This window comes from Triticum urartu, chromosome 2A, assembly GCF_056163025.1.
Source record: "Triticum urartu cultivar PI428250 chromosome 2A, HENAU_Tu73, whole genome shotgun sequence".
Lineage (NCBI taxonomy): Eukaryota > Viridiplantae > Streptophyta > Magnoliopsida > Poales > Poaceae > Triticum > Triticum urartu.
In genome coordinates this window covers 265,692,987-265,714,832 of record NC_141874.1, presented here as the reverse complement: position 1 = coordinate 265,714,832, position 21,846 = coordinate 265,692,987, and positions in this window count along the sequence as shown.

Genomic DNA, 21,846 nt, shown 5'->3' with positions numbered 1-21,846 from the left:
CGCTTGTGTGAATTTAAAATATTACGTTCTGTTTGGCCATTTAGTCAATCTGAGAGATGGCTAGTCCTCGGCTTCTGCCCGCATGCCACGAGTGCTGGGGTGTTCGGGATAAACCTGAGCACTCTTGTTCCCATATTTGGGTCCTTCGAGGGAGGTGCTCAGCGGAACGAACAAGGCAACCGGACTAATAATGCTTTATCACTCTCACTTAGCCATAGAATTCTATAATATTAAATTTCGGCGAAGCCCCTGGTATTCGGAAGTCCGAATACGGGGCGCGATACACCCCTGTAAGACGGACAGGGCCGGCCCCTCGCCCTAAGTGACATAAGTCTTTAGGGACTCGAAAATCCTCGCTGAACAGCGACCAGTCTCTCGCCTTATCATGACAGTCAGTTTTAGCTTTCTCTACTGAGGTGCTAAGCCCGGCAGAACTGGGGCACAATCGCAGTAGTTCTCCTAGCGCTACCTTAGCCGATAGAGCGGAATCTAAGGTACCAAAACATAGGAGCCGGGCAAACCCAACATTTGACCAAAGACATGATTCGGAGCTGATGCATATAATGCTATAAGTTCGGGGTGCCGCACTTGTGAAAGTGTTCGGACTTTCCACACCGCATTATGGGGTACGTAAGCCCCTGGTGTATTGGCCGTACCATAGTGTACGGTTGAAAGGCGTCATTAATGAACACACACACACACACACACACATATATATATATATAACAAGAATGCAATAATAGTCATAATTTCATGCATTATTTATTAAAAACTTGTGTTAAAGCAGCATGATACAGATAGTGCAACAAGCAAAGAGTAGGACTATGTCCCTTCCAAGGGCCAGCTGAGGAATGATATTAAATTGAATATTTCACTCGTTACTGTGATCAACCTGTGAATTCCGTGGTACAACATAGCTGTCTGCCTCCTTGGTTGCTGCATCATGTGTTCGACAATAGTACTGCTGGACAGTGTTTCCAGAGATTAAGGTCCTGAAAGAAAAAAAAGAAAAATAACCTAACGGGAAGCCCCTAGTGCGGTTTAGGGCACGTCTTGGGGCATGTCGTAGCTGTGCCCCCTCCCACCTGTGCCCATGGTATTCTTAATGGGTAATTATGTACGCGCAGCACGAGCTTCGCCGCTGGGCTGGGATTGGAGTAGACGCCGTATTGCTACGCTGTATTGGGATATATCTCGACGCAGGTCATATGGGTCTTGCCCGCTGTGTTCAGCCCTGCCGGATTTGCTTTTACTGTATCCGGCGTGACGTTTGTTGTCTCGTAGAGTGGTGCACCCTCGTGATCCAAAGATCGATCTTGAATGCTTTGCCTTGTCTTCCAATATGTCTCGCATGTCTGGCTATCTCCCCATGCCTTTTTATTTGAATGGCATTGGGGTGGAGGCTGAGCTATTGGCTGGAATGCCTCTCTATCGCGGCCACGCGGTGGCCGATCAGCCGTATCATACGCTTCTTCCTCCAATCGGGGTAGTAACCTGCACCTTGGGTAACTCTTGGAGGGGCGCTCGAGTTTATATTCCTCGGCCACGAGGACTTCAGTCCATTTGTCAGCTAGCAGATCTTGATCAGCTTGAAGCTGCTGCTGCTTTTTCTTCAGGCTATTTTCCATGGCCATAAGCCGGCGCTTAAAGCACTCTTGTTCGACGGGATCCTCTGGGATGGCGAATTCATCGTCGCCGAGGCTTGCCTCGTCTTCGGAGGGGGGGTGTAATTGTCATCCTCCTCCTCTCCGTCTGCCGCTCTCTTAGGGGAGCTGGCTCCTCCATCCTCCTGCTCTAAATCTTGCTGGAGGGGTTTGTTGTTTTCTTTGGCACCATCCGGAGTGTTATTATCTCCTGTGCTGGTATCACCACTTTTGCTTTGGCGGGACTTAGAGCGGCGCCGCTGACGTCGGCGTTTGCGTTGCTTCTTGGAGGGGTCATACTCCGCTATCTCGTCGCCATTGCCTTCTTTGGGTGTATCCACCATGTATATGTCATATGACGAGGTGGCTTTCCAGTGCCCTATAGGTGCTGGTTCATGTTCGTCTCCAACATCGTCGTCCATACCGTTGATGTCTTTGGAGTCGAAGTCGAGCATGCCGGTTAAATCGTCGACAGTGGCTACAAAGTGGGTGGTGGGTGGGCGTCGAATTTCTTTGTCGTCCGCATCCCAATCCTGTTGGCCATAATCTGGCCAAGGCTCTCCTGTCAAAGAGAGAGACCTTAGTGAATTCAGAATGTTGCCGAAGGGCGAGTGCTGAAAGATATCCTCGGCGGTGAATTCCATGATCGGCGCCCAATCGGATTCGATTGGCAGGGGCGCGGATGGATCGGAGTCCGGAAAAGAGTCCGGCACCTTGGAGTCATGGGCTACGCAGAGGTTTAGGCTGGTGTTCGGCTCGATCATCGTTGAGACTGCAGACCCTGAGGCGGTGTCTAACCACCCGTCCTCAACTGGCGAAGTTGGCTCTGAGCTGAGGGTCGGAGCTGATGCGGGCGCAGCCTCTGGCGTACTGTTCGGCGGCAGAGCTAGGTCATACCCATCGCGACAGTCCGGCGCGCCCGGCTGCGGCTCGAATCCGTCGAAGATCTAGTCTCCGCAGATGTCGGCCGTGTAATTCAAACTTCCCAATCTGACCTGATGGCCAGGGGCGTAGCTTTCAATCTGCTCCAGATGGCCAAGTGAATTAGCCCGCAGTGCAAAGCTGCCGAATACGAAGATCTGTCCGAGGAGAAAAGTCTCACCCTGGACCGCGTCGCTATCGATGATAATAGGAGCCATCAAGCCTAACGGCGACGACACAGAGGAACTCTCAATGAAAGCACCAATGTCGGTGTCAAAACTGGCGGATCTCGGGTAGGGGGTCCCGAACTGTGCGTCTAGGCCAGATGGTAACAGGAGGCGAGGAACACGATGTTTTACCCAGGTTCGGGCCCTCTTGATGGAGGTAAAACCCTACGTCCTGCTTGATTAATATTGATGATATGGGTAGTACAAGAGTAGATCTACCACGAGATCGGAGAGGCTAAACCCTAGAAGCTAGCCTATGGTATGATTGTATGTTATGGTTGTTGTCCTACGGACTAAAACCCTTCGATTTATATAGACACCGGAGAGGGTTAGGGCTACATAAGGTCGGTTACAAAGGAGGAGATATCCATATCCGTATTGCCTAGCTTGCCTTCCACGCCAAGTAGAGTCCCACCCGGACACGAGACGAAGTCTTCAATCTTGTATCTTCATAGTCTAACAGTCCGGCCAATGGAGATAGTCCGGCTGTCCGGAGACCCCCTAATCTAGGACTCCCTCAGTACCAAAATAAAATAAAATCGTGTGACCCCAATTTAGTCTTCAGTAAACAGACATGTGACCACTCTCGTACCTTGCTGTTGATCTCTTAGTGTATTTCTTCAGATCAAAGAGATATGTCGTTCTTAACATTATGCGTTATCTGCATCTTTAGACACACCGTATTCCGACTCACCGCAGCTGCTCCAACAAGGGAAGCATACACCGGAAGGGAGCTATAGTCCCCACTCAACAGTTCCCTGCATCGAATGCGCGTGCCCGACATGCACATCCACAACAACTGCAGGGCCATCGACAGGTCAGCACATGATGCTCACTCCTATGGATGGTAGCCAGATAGGTTGTACCCTCATCTTACTTGTGTGCAACATTTATGGCTTTGTTATTCATCTAAGCATGGAAAATAGATCATCACATTTCACTGTATATTCATGCTGATCTCTTACGGGTCTTGTTCAGGAGTTAACGATGTTCCATAGTTCAGCTAAGATACTTGTTCTTTAGGTAACATTGTTCGATAGTTATCATCCATCAGCCAATGCTATCCCATAGGCTGGTGATTATAGTATTATACCACTTCTAGTATTTCCTATGTTGTTCTTTAATACTTTTGTGTGCCATCTAGTTAATCTCAAGTACAAACGATACATATTCTATAGCTTTCATCTGTGTTCACCCTTTAGTTTATGAGACCTGTTGCTGCTAGTTAACCCCAGTCCTACTATTTATGTCATCTCCTACAGGCACTCATTACATAAATATAACTACTAGTTGTCTTCCATGCATGTCAGATATAATTGCACACACTGATATATCCACAGGAACCTCACGGAGCAATGTAAAGGCCAATAAACTTGATGTCAATGATACCCAATATGATGGAACATGTAAAGGCAGTTCTTCAGAAGACTTGCAGAAAGATGATGAATCCTCTTCACCCCACAAGGTCCTTGCTCCAACTTGGCCTGTGATACGGGTACAACATGCATATAATGGCCTGGAGTGTATCTACTCTGTTGCAATGCCATGTGCTTAGCATGTTGATCATGCATGTAAATATGTCATGCCTTCCTGTTTTCCAGTGCCTATTCCATTCACGATAACATGTTTTCAAATTCAAGTACTGTCATTCTACTATATCACAATGCCATTTGCTTAATTTGGACATCATGCTTCTGAATATCTTATGCATTGTTATTCATCAGTATGTACTTCGTCTGTCTACCATACCATGTGTTTTTTACATTGAAGTGTTGTTCTAGTGCTCTGTTGCAATGCCATCTTATTTTCCCAATCATACACGTGTATGTTGCCTTAGTTATTTCTATACGTATTCCGCTAGCATATAGTTTTACATTCAACTAGTGTTTTTTTTGCTGTGTTGTCCTGTCGTATCTCTAGCTCTTACACCATACTCCCTCCGTACGGATTACATGTTGCCGAAATGGATAAAAAAGGATGTATCTAGAACTGAAATACGCCTAGACCCATCCATTTTTTTCCGGATGGAGGGAATACATGTCAATATGTCATGCCTTTCTATTCTTCAGTACCTATTCCATCTCTCTGCTGCCGCATGTTTTATAATTAAAGCACCATTCTTCTATACAAGGCATGCAAGGGGAAGACGACTATATTAGAATCTGAAGGGTTACAAAAAAGGCTTCTACAAAAGATCCAAACGCCAGGAGATAATAAACCAACTCCAGTTTTTATAGATACTGCTCCAGCACAGAGAAACCCAACTCCTACTGATAATAAGCAGATTCCAGTGGCCAAAGAACTAGTCCGCTCCAGTCCAGCAAAAATATGTCAACTCAATTCTAAGAAGCGTGTGCGTATCCTTGCATCATGAAATTTTATAGCATGGTGATCATATTTTCTACATGTTTCTTACCCATCTCTCTTTTAGAAAATAAGCTTAACAGATAGAAGATTTTTTGCAATGGTATCGTTTATGAGGAAAGATTCTTGCAGGAATTCTCTGTGCTCCAATGTAGATGTATGTACCTGTTGTATATCACTATATTTTTACATCAGCATGTATTTTGTTAATCGGCGTGAATCCAACCTTTATCTGATCTTAATTTAGTTGTAGCAAAATGTATGATTAAAGGCCACAATGTTGATTTTTGCAAGGAAAACTGCCTGGTAGTTTTGCATCCTGAGCTGCATGAGTGTACTATCTCATATCAGTGGGTTTGAATACTTTGGTTCTACAATGGGGTTTTCAGTGTGTTTTTTACTGTGTTGTCCTGTCATATCCCTAGCTCTTACATCATACTCCCAACATCAAGATTAAATGTCGCAGAAATGGATAAAACTGGATGTATCTAGAACTGAAATACGCCTAGACCCATCCATTTATTTCTAGATGGAGTGAATACATGTCAATATGTCATGCCCTTTTATTCTTCAGTACCTATTCCATCTCTGCTGTAGCATGTTTTATAACTGAATCACCATTCTTCTATATAAGGCATGCAAGGGAAGATGGCTATGTTAGAATCTGAAGGGTTACAAACCAGGTCTTTGCAAAAGATCCAAATGCCAGGAGATAATAAAATAACTCCATTTTTCATAGATACTGCTCCAGCACAGAGAAACCCAACTCCCACTGATAATAAGAAGATTCCAGTAGCCAAAGAACTAGTCCGCTCCAGTCCAGCAAAAGAATGTCAACTCCATTCTAAGAAGCGTGTGAATATCCTCGCATCATGAAATTTTATAGCATTCTGATCATATTTTCTACATGTTTCTTACCCGTCTCTCTTTTAGAAAATAAGGTTAAACGATACAAGACTTCCTCCATTGGGATCGTATTCGAGGAAAATATCTTGCGGGAATTCTCTATGCTCCAGTGCTGATGTAAGTACCTATTGTATATCACTATATTTTTACATCAGCATGTATTTTGTTAATCGGCCTGAATCTAACCTTTATCTGATCTAAAATTAGTTGTAGAAAAATGTTAAAGGCGCCAATGTTGATTTTTGTAAGGAAAACTGCCTGGTAGTTTTGCGTACTGAGCTGCATGAATGTGCGGTCTCATATCACGCACATTACTGAATTGTACTGCTTCTCTGGTTGCCCATCCATTCATTGTGTCAATATTGCTTTCGTATTACCTTACCTGGCTGATGATAGCTGTGCCATATTGTGTTAATTTGGTGTAGGCTAGTTGCCCAAACGTTTGTTGTGTCAATTTTGTGCAGGCTGCTGAAGATAAGAAGACAAACTCTGAAAACAGCAAGGCAACCCCATTGTTTGTTTCCAGTAAATCTAGGCCAGGTAACATGGCAATAACTCATGATTAATCTGTTTGGTTCCCGTACTAATTTATGTTATGATGTAGTGGCCAAGACACTCTCCACTATCAATAATACAAGCCTGCCAAAATCGTCATCTGAATCTGTTCACTATCCTCTGTCTCGAATGCGACGGAATAAATGCATGTTTATGAACCAATTAATGGCTGAAGCAATGATGGAAATGGTGGATGAATCAGAGGTGCAGAGTCGTGCGACACAACAACTGATCAATGTTTTCAGAGACAGTGTGGCAAAGCAGCAAGAACTTTCCCACATGCTTATGGGCGTCATCTGTGCTGAGGTTGCAGATTGTGACGTTGTATATGGTTAGGTTCGGCTCATTTATTTGCACTGGCGTCAATCTTTGATTGCCCAGTGGATGTAATTTCCTGTAATATATTCTGGATGTGCAACGTTATTCCCTGTATGTCGTACCTTTGCTCGTCATAATGGGCTCAAATTATCTAATTTGGCCTAAAGACATGAACGAACTTTAGTGGGCCCATTAAGTTAATGGGCCGTTACTAGGCCGAAAGTTAATGGTTGGCCCTCTTACCTCCCGGGTCGTTAACAGGCCAACATCGAAGCGGGCAACAGGTGGCCCCAATTTATTTCACGGGTCGTTAACAGGCCGTTACTAAGTTTGGGCTACATATGGCCCAACTATACTGTAGGCCTTTAGTAGGCCGAAAGAGACAGCGGGCTTGTATTGGACCATGAAGAGCATGGGCCGCTAAGAGGCCGAAAGTCAGGTCGTATTGTAAACGGCCTAACTGTGTTGTAGGCCTTTAGCAAGCTGAAAGAGAAACCGGGCTAGTATTGGACCATGAAGGGCATTGGCCGTTATGAGGCCAAAACTAAGGTCCGACTACAAATGGCCCAACTCATTTATGGTCCGTTAACAGGCCGAAAGGCACACATGACCGGGAATTGGCCCAACACTTAAATGGGTCGCTAAAAGGCCAAAACTCAGGTTCGACTACAATTGGCCCAACTGATTTATGGGCTGTCAACAGGCTGAAAGTGACACTGGGCCAGAAATTGGCCCACCACTTAAATGGGCCGCCAAAAGGCCTAAAGTCAGGTCCGACTACAAATGGCCCATCAGGATTTATGGGCCATCAACAGGCTGAAAGACACACCGGGCTAGAAATTAGGTCAACATTTAAATGGGTCGCTAAAAGGCCGAAAGATGTACATCCTGAAAATTGGCCCAACCATTAAATGGGCCGTTAACAGGCCGAAATCTCATCGGGCCGATATTGAGCCCAAATATATAGCGGGCAGTTAACGGGCTCGAACTGACGATGGGCTGCAATGGAGTCAAATCTTTAACGGGCCAAATTGGCACATCTCGTATGGGCCGTGGGCTTAAATGGACCTGACACAAGTAGGCCTTATATGGGCCGGCCTGCTAATTTTTACTGGGCCGGCCTTTTTCACCGAAATGGGCCACTGTTGGGCTGTGCCACATGTCGACCTATCATAGGCGCCTCATGTCCAGTGAGTGGATGACATCTGTCCCAACGGTGAGCTAACACGTGTTTCCTCTAGCCAATGATGATTTTCCACGTGGAAAATCCCGATTGGTCGGTGCTGTTAACGGGTTATCGGATCCAAATCCCGACCCGATAGCTTAACGGCGTTCCGTTACGGTGGATGCCACGTGTCGGTCACCCTTGACGAAAGCACTTCTGTGACGCGTGATTTATCGTCATGGAAGTGGACACTTCCGTGATGATAATTTTGGTAATGTCATGGAACACTTCTACGATAGCACAGGTATGACTATCTTGATTCTGTCATAAATTTGTCATGGATGTACATGCATCACAAAAACGCGACCTACTATGACAAACACGTATCATCACGGAAGTGTATTTTTTTGTAGTGATAGCACTCATGCTTATCTTGCGCATTTTAGAGTATCCACTTTCACTTGTCCATGAACTGTGCAGGCAACGCAGAAGTCCTTTACCGCGGACACGGCTATTCGAATAGATGATGTTAACCCTGCAGGGGTGTACTTCTTCACACACGCTCTCGCCACTTACCACCATGTACACGTCATGTATATCGACAACCTTCAAGCGGAAGCCTGGCGAGGGAATCGGCCACGACCTAACTAACCACACAAATCTCTCGTCCATGTTTATCGCCTATTCGGGTTCCATCCGCAAGGATATCCGGCTGGGGTGTCGCTCACGGCCCCAAATGATGTGTACAGGGTTCCAAGCCCACCAAACGGGTGGCGCTTGGCATACCTGGCCACGGTGCCTAGTCTGTCCCAAGCCCACCTGTACCGGGTGCCACTTGGTAGACTACTAACACTACCTACAAACACCAGAAACTAGTTGCAACTCCTGGATAGAGATCATGTTGATTAATAAGTCGAGAGGGTCGAGTTACCGGAACCCAATGTGTGGTTGTAATTGTTCATGGATCACAAACACAAAACTCAGTTCCTGAGAATGGCTTCAATGAGACAACCCACCATGTACTCCTACATGCACTCTCACCAATACCTTTACCAAATCGTGTTCACACACTTAGCTCACAACAGTAGGACATGTAAACACACCTCTAATTCATCCTCGAGGAATCAGACCTGACTCAACTCTAGGCAGTAGCAGGCATGACAAACAAGCATGAATGAGTAGGCACATCAGGGCTCAACAAATCCTACTCATGCTAGTGGGTTTCATCTATTTACTTTGGCAATGACAAGTCATGCAGAGGAAGGGGGTTCAGCTACCGCAGCATGTAACAGTTGAAACGGTGTTGTCCTAACAAAGTAAAAGAGAGCAAGAGCGAGAGGGTGGGATTGTATCGGAATGAACAAGGGGGTTTTTCTTGCCTGTCACTTCCGAAGATAGTATAGCTCTTCATCGGTGTCATCGATCATGTCGTCGGAAACATCGTCTACTAAGAGGAAACAACCACCAGCAAACACAAAAGGAACCACAATCAATGCAATGCAGATTCATATGAATGATATGTCATATTAAAGTACTGAATTGACCTAGTGCAACAGTTAGTCATATTCACTGAAGTGGAAATCAAACCAATAGCAAATTCCAACTCCAAAACTAATTACCATTTATTCCATAATCGTGAATTGTCCTATTCAGTGAGGTTAACTTGTTCAAACATGCATCAAAATGCCATATTCAGATTCTTTGGATTTTTCTTCTCATTTTACATATATAAATCTTTTCAACCTGAGTTACAGATTATTTACTATGAATTTTAGAAGTTTAGGGTAATTTCTGAAATTTCCTGGTTACTTGGAATTAGAATAAATCCAGAAAAGGATTTACTACGTCAGCCTAGCATCAGTGTGACATCAGCGGTCAACTAACCCGGTCCAGGTCAAACCTGACCGGTGGGTCCCGCGTGTCAGTGTCTAACAAAACTAACCAAGCTTAGTTAATACTAATCTAACTTAGTTAGCAGGGCAGGGCCTGCTGTCAGTGACTGATGGGGTTGTTAATGCCTAAACTAATTAGGCCACATTAGTCGGCCGGAGATTAGTCGGCGACGACCACAGCCGATGGTGGGGGTTCACCGGAGTTGCGCCAGAGGCGAAAGATCTACGCACCGAGGGAACCAGAAGGTAGCCCGTGCCCGCGCGCATCCAGAGAAAGCAACAGGAGTGCGTGGGGTGGCCGGATTTCGCCGGAAGCGAGCTCATGGTGGCGGCCGGAGTGTGGGCGGGGTCGGGTTTGGCACTACAGTGCATGGAAGGAGAATCTCGTGGGTGCAACGTGCTCCTAGTGGTGCACTGAGCGCGCTTACTGGCTCAGACACGGGTGGTTGCAGCTGTGGCCGCAGCTGCGCCATGGACGGCGGGCGGAAGCTCACGGCTCCGGTGAATTTGACGGCTACACGATGCAAACGAGGCAGGGGAGAGAGGGATTCAACGTAGGAGCTCACAGCGAGGTCGTCAGTTATCTCAGCACGCTCGAGGACGGCTTGGAGACGAGGGAATGTCAGTGGCGATCTCCGGTGGTAGAGGAGGAAGATGACGAGGTAGCCGACGATGCAGGGCGCCTGGCGTCGTGTGGCTCTTTGTAGATGATGAAGACGATGTTGCGGTTCTTCTGGGTGGGTCGGCAAGGCGAGGGAGGGCCGGTGGCCGCGATGGCGGTGGACGGCGGCGACGAGCTCCGCTCGGTGGCTGCTTGCGAGAAACAGAGGAGGGGAGAGAGGACGGGAGTGATCGGGTTATGTTCGGGGACGGGCGTGGCGACGTCCTGGCGGGCCGAGGAACGGGTAGGCAGGGTGGAGGTGATCAGGCGCGTGCCCGCGTGCGGTGGCCACACGCCTGGCGTCCTTCTAGCGCGAGGTGGGAGACGGTGGTAGCTCTGGTGGGCTGGGCCAGGTAACTGGGCCGCCAGGTAGGTTCTCCCTCTCTTCTGTCTTTCTATTTCTTTTTGTTTTCTATTTTCTGAAGTCTGTTTTGATTTGATTTAACATATCAAATCATTTTTGTAGCTTCTGAAAAGATTTATGTGGCTTGATACTAAATATTCAAAGCCACTCATAGGTTCTCAGGGTTATCGGATTTATATTGTATACATAGCAAATATAAATCCAGTTCAAATAATTATTGATTTAATCCAAAGTCCCAAAATAATCATTTTGTGAGATTCCAAAAATATTGGTTTGAGTTTTTAGCTCTTGCCAATATTTTCAGAGATTAGCAGGAACATTTTCTTGGGCTCATTTGAAAAGATTTTAATGTTAATCATTCTTAAAGGTTTCTGAGGCTTTGAAAATTCCCTCAATTCAACTTCCTTGAAGTTAAAATGATGCATCGATGCTTGATGCAACTAATACACTCAGGTATTCTAGGGTTGTGACATGCCTGACCAGTCAAGTAGAAAGTCTCGAAGCAGGCCTTGGAGAGTCGGTAGTTCATTGCCAAAGAGATCAAGAAACTAGAGGCAGCTGGTTTGGTCAGAGGAGTAATGCATCCTACGTGGTTAGCAAATCCAGTGGTAGTCCAGAAGGCTAATGGGAAATGGAGCCTTTGCATTGATTTCAGGATCTCAACAAGGCTTTCCTGAAGGACCGATTTTCCTTGCCGTGCATCGACCAGATTGTGGATTCCACTTCTGGTTGTGATTTGCTCTCCTTTCTGGACCTGTACTCCGGATATCACCAGATCTTCATGTCCAAAGAAGATGAAGAGAAGACGTCATTTATCACTCCATCCGGTACATACTGCTTTGTCCACATGCCATTCGGATTGAAGGGTGTTGGGTCCACTTTTGAGAGGGTAGTCCAGATTGGTTTTGAGCCACAGTTACACAAAAATATAGAAGACTATATGGATGATATTGTGCTCAAAACCAAGGATAAGACCACCCTTATCCAGGATTTGGAGGAGACATTTGCAAATCTGCACAAGATCAATTTGAAGCTTAATCCGGAGAAGTGTGTGTTTGGTGTTCCCTCCGGCAAGCTACATGGTTTCTTCGTGTCCCATCGGGGGATCGAAGCTAACCCCGACAAGATCAAAGCCATTGAGCAGATCCAAACACCAAGGACAGTTAAGGATTTGAGGCGCTTAACATGGTGCGTGGCCGCGCTAAGCAGATTCATCTCCAAGTCTACTGAGCATGCCCTGCCGTTCTTTACAATTTTGAAGAAGGCGGAGCTTATGAAGTGGACCCCGGAAGCAGATGCAGCTCTGCAGGAGTTGAAGGCCTACTTATCATCTGTGCCTACCTTGGTTGCGCCCAAACCCCAAGAACCGTTGTTGCAATACTTGGCGACAACCAACCAAGTGGTCATTGCGGCCTTGGTAGCGTAGCGAGAAGTGGATGAGGCAGAAAGTGAGAAGAAAATAGCAGAGACAGGGAAGGATCGGGCAAGCAATGAGCACGGCAACGAGAACAACCGCAAGGACGCGGGGAGAAAGAAAGTGGTGCAGTGCCCAGTGTACTTCGTCAGCTCCTTGTTACAGGGGGGCTAGATCAAGGTACTCTGGTGTGTAGAATTTGATCTTTGGTCTCGTTATGGCCTCAAGGAAACTGCGCCACTACTTCCAAGCCCACGAGATCACAGTTGTCACTCGTTTTCCGCTCCAAAGGATACTCCAAAACCCCGAGGCTACTAGCAGAATAATGGAGTGGGCTTTGGAGTTATCCAGCTTTGGTTTGAAGTTTGAGAGCACATCAACTATTCAGAGTAGGGCACTGGCAGAGTTTATTGCATAATGGACGCCAACCCCTGATGAGGAAATGACAGAGACAGCTATCCCCAGCAAGGAATCACCCCAAGAATGGATTATGTATTTTGATGGTGATTTTCCCTACAAGGTGCAGGGGCTGGCATGCTTCTTGTTGCCCCCTCCGGGGAGCACTTGAAGTACGTCATCCAAATGCATTTTGCCCGGGTAGAAGCCACCAACAATACAACTGAGTATGAAGGGCTCCTTGCCGGGCTCAGAATTGCAGCAGAATTGGGAATTAAGAAGCTGATCATTCGAGGAGATTGATAGCTTGTGGTGAGACAAGTCCACAAGGATTATCAAAGTCCACTGATGGAGGCATACGTCGAGGAAGTGAGGAGATTGGAGGAGCACTTTATGGGTTGCAAACAGAGCACGTACCCCGTGCGGAAAATAGCATAGCTGAACACCTTTCAAAGTGTGCTGCGCAGAAGCTTCCTATGGAACTAGGAACTTTTGTTCCCCGTCCCTCTCAACCCTCCGTATCACCAGCAACAATGGCCCAGAAAAGGAGAAAGTTGGACTACAGTAAGCCTCTCCCGGTTGAGCCGTTTGCACCCGGCAGAGACCCTGCTAGAAAAAATTCCTCACACCTTGCCGTACCACCCCCTCCAGTCGGGCCCATGGACCCCGCGAATGAGGCTAATGCTCCCGCAACAGAGGAGCCACTAGTCCTCGTTGCCGAGCCCCAGGCTCCAACTTGGGCAAGGCACATTGTCCACTTCCTCCAGACCGGAGAACTCCCCGGCGACCAGGATGAAGGTGAAAAAGTAGCCCGAAGGGCCAGTATGTATCAGTTTGATGATGACACTCTATACAGAAGGAGGCCCAATGGTGTGAAATTGAAGTGTGTCTCTCGGGAGGATGGACAGGAACTGCTGGCTGAGATTCACAGAGGAATGCGTGGCTCCCACATTGGATCAAGGATATTAGTTGGGAAATCATTCCGGCAAGGATTCTATTCGCAAGAGAGAAGGTGACTCCTCACCTCTCCTAGGCGACTCCTAGGCGACGCGTAGGTGCACACCGTCGGTGGCCACTCCGGCCCCGGCGGCCACCACTCCTGCCACTTGTCACTCCGATGATGGCAGCCACTTCACACCTAGGAGGAGGGAGGACAACTATGGATCCACCTTTGCTCAACTTTGCTCGAGGTAAAGAGCTTCAAAAGTCTATGAGACAAAAGTTTGATCATCACATGGTGTTTTATCCTGGTTTTCGCCAAAGGGAGTTCACTATTTTTGTTTCTTTTTGTCATGCTCGTTTTTGGTTGGATTGTCACACCGTTAGTATAACTCTCCAGTCCTGTTTTGGTGTGTATCCTTAAGGGTTTTGTGTTCTTACCTCAAGGAAAGAGCTTTCAAGTTCTCAGTCGCTTCTAAGGCTGTGGGTTTTTAGATTTACAATCAAGGTCATGTGGTTGAAAAAAACTTTGAATTGGTGTTTAGTCTTTGGGGTGCTGGAGGTCTCAATTGGATTCGTGAAGAACAAATTTTTTATCGTGAAGAAGACGCATCTTGGACTTTGGTAACAAGTGGATCACGACCAAGAACGGTTGCCGGCAATGTCTTCGGTGATAATCGGCGGCCGTCGGTGTTTGCTCGCTTGGCAAATATTCCGGAGTCTAGTAATAATGTGGCTTTGGGCACTAATGAGGCCTTGATAATGGATCATAACACCCCAGGCGAGGGTCACACAACGGTTTTTTATGGCGGCAATTTTGCTTTTTCAAACTTTTAGTGCTATGCGTGCGGTCAATTGGGCCACTTTGCCACGGACTGTAATGATAAAAGGCTGACTGGGCTTTATCCGTTTCTCTGGTTTGACTCTTTCCCCAGCCCACCAGAAGAGGTTTGGGCCCCTGGTGCGGTCCAAGATTAGTTTTAGCCTATTGGCCCGGCCCGTGACCCTTTGATAGTTTCCTCTTTTAGTGAGCTGTGTTGGGGATCTTTCCTTAATTTTCAGGCTCGAATAGCACTTTCCTCCTCAACTTCTGCACCATCTTCCTCTGCTTCTCTACAGTGCACAAACCCTCCTCCAGTCACGTCAAGTTCATCTGCGGCAGTGCGTGCATGCGGGCCTACTCCGATGGCCAACATCCCAATCGACCCACGCCCCTTTGTGCCCCATGGCTTTGATATTCAGCAGATTGCGGGGCACAATGGGTTGCTCGGGTGGTGCTTCCTCATCGACCTCGTCGCCACGAAGACTGTGTGATTGCCTCCATTCATCCTCTCCCGGCTGATGCGCCATTCCCCAATGTAAGAGATGTTCTTGAAGAGTTTGTTGTACTTCATAAGTAGTTCGGATTAAGGGTTATTCAGAGGTGTCCGTTCGGAGAAGCTTATGTACGCCTAACCAGGGTCAGAGATAGGGATAAGTTGGTTCTTGATAGCTCTCATGAATTTGGAGATGTGTTTATATCTTTTGTGAAGCACGACGAGGGTAGAAATTATAGGAGAGTTCACTTCACTAGAACTGTCTGGCTTCTACTGACAGGTGTTCCATTTGATTTGCGAAACACTGAAGATTTGGCTACTGCTGTCAGTAAGTTTGGTCGTTTGATCTCTTCGGATAAGGAGGATGAGCACATGGGACGTATTGTGGTTAAAGCTAGAGTAATGAGCTTGGATATAGTTACCAAAATCTTGAGATGGTCTGAAGGGGATGAGTCTGAGGACGATGGCTGGTCATCTTCTATTGAAGTTCTTGCTAGTGAACTCCTTGGTGGGGGCCCAGCTAATGAGGACCCAATTCCTCCTGATCATGTTGATCCACACCCTCTGCTAGAAAATGCCGATGCTGCTGGTGGTTTTCACCATGATGCTCTTAATAATAACCAAGATCACATTCATGTTGAGGATAACTGGGAGCAAGATGGAAATTGGGAGATGCCACAACAAGACAATCACAATGCTGCTCTTGATGACCTTTTAGATGTGGTTCAGCAAGAGGAAATGGCCTGGGCTGATGGAGAGGAGCTGTTACCTGCTGCCAGAAACAGTAGTTTATCCTCTGACATGTCTTTCTCTGAAGGAGATAATTCAAATTACCTTGTGCCACCTGTCATTATTGGAGATTTTCATATTGGGGCTCAATCTCATGTTGTTTTGACACCACCACCTGCATATGTGACTATCAGTGGTCTTCAGAATATCATCCAAGCTTATCAATCTGATGATGATGAGCCTCTAGTGCCTGAGTAGAATGTTGCTTCTCCTCCACATGTTGCAGTTGTAGTGGATGTTGTGCTTGCTCCAATGGAAGTTGTTGTAGTTTAGAATATCAATGTTGCAGAGAACTTATTAATTGGGAATAATGAAGTGAATGCCCAAGAAAACACTTCTAGGCCACAAGATTGTTTGGGAAATCTCTCTGCTCCTTTGGAAGCAGATTCTGAGCCAACTGCTTCCTGGGAGACCACTACGCATGAGCAAATATCTGGTTAGCCAGCTGATATAGATGCAGGCACTTCTTCTTTTAGCTCTGCTCACATCAACTGTACAAGGGGAAGTCTTGAACCAGTGGCTAACATTGGAGAACTTCAAATGGGCTTCATGGTAATTGGATTACTCAAATTAATGAGCATTTCAATGGGGAACCTTCACTTCTAGGTCTTAAGTATATTCGAATAGCTGCCTGTGGTAATAATGCTCATGCTATGTCAGAAGAAGGTCTTGTGCTGTGGTAGAAGCATTTCCAAGAGCATGTGGAAAATAAGACTGTATTCTCCACAAGCATTCCTATAAGTTGGTTCAACTTTATTGTTTGACACCTGATAAGATTGATTGGACAGTAAACATGTTAAAATCTGTCAGGTGGGAACTATTTACTGAGGTTGAGGGCAAGGATAAAGTTATGCTTTTCCACATACCTGATAAATGCCCTGCCTCGCATGCTCCTATTTGTCAGGCCATTGTTCTTGACAAATAGCAGACCCTGGACAAGGATAAAGAAAATATTGGAGTTGATAACAATCAACAAGATGCGGAATCCCAGGCTCTGCTACAACCTTTTGGGCTGACAACCTCAGGATGAGGAGTGGCAAAACTCCCCTTGTTGAACCTGAGGTAAGGAGGATTGATAGAATTAAAAAGGATAATGTTGGGTATAAGATAAATTCTTGCTCAAATTTCAAATGCTTACCCTGCAATGTTGTCCCTCCCATTATAAAAAATCAGTTGTAAAAAATCTCACTGCCTCTTTGTGTAAGGTTGCTGAGAGGGAGTTGGAGGACAAGCTGGCCAAGAAGCCAAGAAGAAGGCAGGGTGAAGATTTGGTCAAGGTGCCCTTGGCCAAAGGGGAGGGAAATGCTCAAAAGTCCCCCTGATGATAGTACATCTGCAACCTAGTGATGGTTGGAGGGGTAGTCTTGTTGGCTCCTCATGTTACCTTTTGGGACTATTTATAAGTGGTGTAATTTTGGAATGTTGTCCTTTTGTAGACTCTGACTATTTGGTGATGTACTACCTTAATGGAATTTATATGATGCAATTATTATGGATGATGCGGTCATTATGTGAGATGATGTGGCTCATGTTTTTGTTGTTTGATCAGTTAGTTGTAAGTTTAGATCAAGTGATGGTGCTTGACTTTTGGTTGGTTATACCCACAAGTCTCCATGAATAACACAAATATAAGTTGGAACATCCTTAATTGGAACATTAGAGGGATGAACTCTGAAGTTAAATGGCTGGCTTTAAGGCAGAAAATTGATGAGAGTGACTACAACATTCTTTGTCTTCATGAAACTAAGAGAGAAACCTTTGATCTTGCATACATAAAAAAATTCCGTCCCAATAAAATCAACAAATTTACTTTTCTACCATCTGTTGGGGCATTATGTGGACTGCTAATTGCTTGGAATGGTTTTGTGTTTACTGGAGTGGTTATTGCTCAAAACAGATTCTCTCTTTCCATACAACTCACTAGTCTGCTTTCAAACCAATCTGGGATACTCACTAACATCTATGGGACCTATGAACCACAAGACAAGATTGAGTTTATTGATTGGTTTCATAATATTCATACGCCTGCTAATGTTGATTGGATTCTTCTGGGAGATTTCAACTTTATTAGATCACCTTCAGATAGGAACAAACCTGGTGGAGATGTGAATGATATGCTAATGTTCAATGAGGCTGTTAGTAACCAAGGTTTACTGGAGTTGCCTATGCATGGAAGACAATTTAGCTGGAGTAATATGCAACAAGATCCTCTTTTGGTTAAACTTGATTAGTTTTTACCTCTGCATCTTGGATGACCACTTTCCCCAATACTGTTGTGCTTCCACTAGCTAAGCCTATCTCTCATAATTTGCCTCGTGTGATTAAAATTGGTACTGCTATTCCCAAAGCAAGAGTTTTCAGAATTGAAAATTACTGGTTGCAACATTCCTGTTGATAATTTGGATGCTACCAAGTTCTTAAGTGCAAAATTCAAAAATCTCAGGAGGGCCTTGAAACACTAGGCTAGATCTCTCTCTTGACTTAAAACTCAGATTGCTAAAATTAATGAGGTGATCTTCCTTTGGGACTTCTTTGAAGAGTTTAGAGAGTTGGATATTTATGAATGGAACCGCAAGATAATTCTTAAAGAGCATCTGTTATTTTTGTTGAGTAACCAGAAGATTTACTAGAAGCAGAGGGGAAAATTAAGGGGTGAAGTTTGGAGATGAAAACACCAAATTCTTCCACACCAAAGCTTCAATTAATTATAGGCGTAACCACATTGTTGTTCTCCAGAATGATGACCAAGTGGACATTTCTGACCATGTAGGAAAAGCTGCAATCTTATGGGAAGCTTATAAGAAAAGAATGGGGACTTCTCAAAAAATCACCATGCATTTTGATCTGGAATCTTTATATGGCCAGAAACTAGATGCTTCAATCTTTGAAAATTTAGAGTTACCTTTCACAGAGGAAGAGGTCAATGATGTGGTCAAAGAGCTTCCATTGGACAAATCTCTAGGTCCAGATGGTTTCAACAATGAATTATTTAAATCATGTTGGGATATTATAAAAGGGGATGTTCTTAAGTTAATTGTTGATTTTCATGCTGGACAACTTTACCTTGAGAGTATAAATACATCATATATCACACTTATTCCTAAAAGTGGTACACCTCTGACAACAAATGATTTTAGGCAAATTTCTCTCCTCAACTACTGTCTTAAGCTCATCACCAAATTGTTGGCAAGTAGATTGCAGAAAGTAATTCTCCAACTAGTGCACATTAATTAGTATGGTTTTCTTAAAGAAAGAGCCATCCATGACTTCTTGGGATGGGCCTATGAGTATCTTCATCAATGCCACAAGTCCAGAGAAGAGACAATTGTGCTAAAGCTTGAATTTGAAAAGGCTTTTTACACCATTGAGCGCCAAGCAGTATCAGATATTTTGAAAGCTAAAAGTTTTGGGGAAAGATGGATCACATGGATCATATGTTGTTCTCCTCTGCTTCGTCGGCTATTATGTTGAATGGTGTCCCTGGAAAAAATTACTGTCTTAGAGGAGTTAGGCAAGGGGATCCACTGTCTCCTCTCCTCTTTGTCCTTCAGCCGATCTGCTTCAATCAATCCTCAACATGGCTATGCAACTTGGTTTGCTTTCATCACCCCTACAAGTGGATTCTTGCCCTGATTTTCCTATAGTTCAGTCTGCAGATGATACTCTAGTTCTACTTCAAGCAGATGCAAAGGAACTTCATTGCCTCAAATCTCTCCTCAACACTTTTGTTGATGCCACAGGCCTTAATGTGAACTACAGTAAATCAAGTCTTATCCCAATTAATGTGCCTGAGGAGAAAGTGTAGATTTTGATAAATACATTTCAATGTAAAAGGGAATCTTTTACTTCCAATACCTGGGGACACCACTAGGCCTTCACAAACCTACCGTTGAGCAGTGCCTTCCATTAGTAACAAGATTGCAAAAAAGCTTGTGGGTTTGTCCTCATTTATGAATCTGGCTGGTAGATGCTACTAGTTAAGTCAGTCTTAAACTCACTTCTAATCTACTTCATGGGATGCCTTGATGTTCCTGTCATAATTAAAATCCAGGTAATCAAATATTTGAGACACTGTTTGTGGAGAGGCCCTGATTTAGAAGACCATAAACCTGCAATGGTGGCTTGGACTATTGTCTATAGGCCAAAAGATGAAGGGGGCCTGGGAGTGCTGGATATTTTTGTGCAAAACAAAGCTTTGCTGCTTAAGAATCTTCACAAATTCTATAACAGGCATGACATTCCCTGGGTAAATTTGATCTGGGAATCATATTACAACAATGGTTCACTTGCGGGAAGTAGTTGGATTGGATCATTCTGGTGGAAGGCCAATCTTAAGCTCATTGACAATTATAAATCCTTGGCCAAATGTAATATTGGTGATGGAAGAAGTGCTCTCCTCTGGTCTGACCTATGGCACACAGCTTGCTTGTAGGATATGTTCCCATACCTATTTTCTTTTGTGAAAAACAAGGACATTACGGTGCACTCAGTCATCCACACTGAATATCTGGAGGTCCTGTTTCATTTGCCTTTGACTATGCAGGCATTTGCTGAGTTTGAATCAATGGAGGACATTTGCATATCCTTAAGAGCTTCTAAATTCCTTGACTGTACTGACACTTGGAGTTATATTTGGGGAAATGAGCAATTTTCTATGGCTAAAGCTTATAGAATTATGATGGGAGTTAAAATTGTTCCTCAACAATTAAATTGGATCTGGAATAATTCCTATGAACCCAAGCATAAGGTGTTCCTCTGGAGGCTCCTTCATGATAGGCTAAACACAAGGAATTTATTAAGGAGGAAAACGTTCCATCTGGACAGCTACAATTGTGCTATGAACTACTGCCAGCGAGAGGAAACACTACAACACCTTTTTTGGACCTTCCCCTTTGCTGCTCAATGCTGGCATCTGGTCTGTCCCTCAAGACAAGACAATGTTTCAGTTCCGGAAGCTTTTGCTGACCTCAGGCAGAAATTGCATGTGCCTTTCTTCATGGAAATTTTTATCATAACATCTTGGGCCATATGGATTTCCAGAAATAACCTCATATTCCAAGCCATCCCTCCTAGCATCTATACGTGGAAAGCCATTTTCTTGGAAGAACTCAACTTACTTAGATTTAGGATTAAGAAGAGCTATGCCAGGGCTTATTGCTCTTGGCTGGATAATCTGGCTTTGTAATTTTAGGTGGTTAGCTCTTTTTTCTGTTTCTTTTTCCAGGTTTCTTGTTGGCTTACCTCAAGCCTTTTGTAATCTAGACTTTGTTCTATTTTTCTATTTGCTTAAATTAATAAAATAATTGCAGTGGGGTTTTGCCCTATCGTGTATAATCAAAAATGATTCTATTGTCCCACAGCCCTCCAGGATGCGGTTGAGTTAGTGTAACACCCCGTATGTAACTTGCCATATTTGTATTCCAACTCTTGCCATTTCTGGCACTAACTGATGATATTTTCCTCGTTGTCGGGTTTTTGTCTCCGTGTGCTTTTGTCTTTGTCATGCATCTCATATCATGTCATCATGTGCATCGCATTTGCATACGTGTTCGTCTCATGCATCCGAGCATTTTCCCCGTTGTCCGTTTTGCATTCCGGCGCTCCTATGTCCTCTGGTGTCCCTTTCTACCTCTTTTCGTGTGTGGGTATTAAACGTTCTCGGATTGGACTTAGACTTGCCAAGCGGCCTTGGGTTACTACCGGTAGACCGCCTATCAAGTTTCGTGCCATTTGGACTTCGTTTGATACTCCAACGGTTAACCGAGGAACCGAAAAGGCCTCATGTGTGTTGCAGCCCAACACCCCTCCAAAGTGACCCAAAACCCACCTAAACCTCCTCCATCATCTAGGTCGTTCGATCACGATCGCGTGGCCGAAAACCGTGCTCAATTTGGAGCCTCCGAGCTCCCTCTACCTATAAAAAGGCCTCTTCCCCAGAAATTTCGGATCCCTTCCAACGCTAGACCTAGCCCCGCT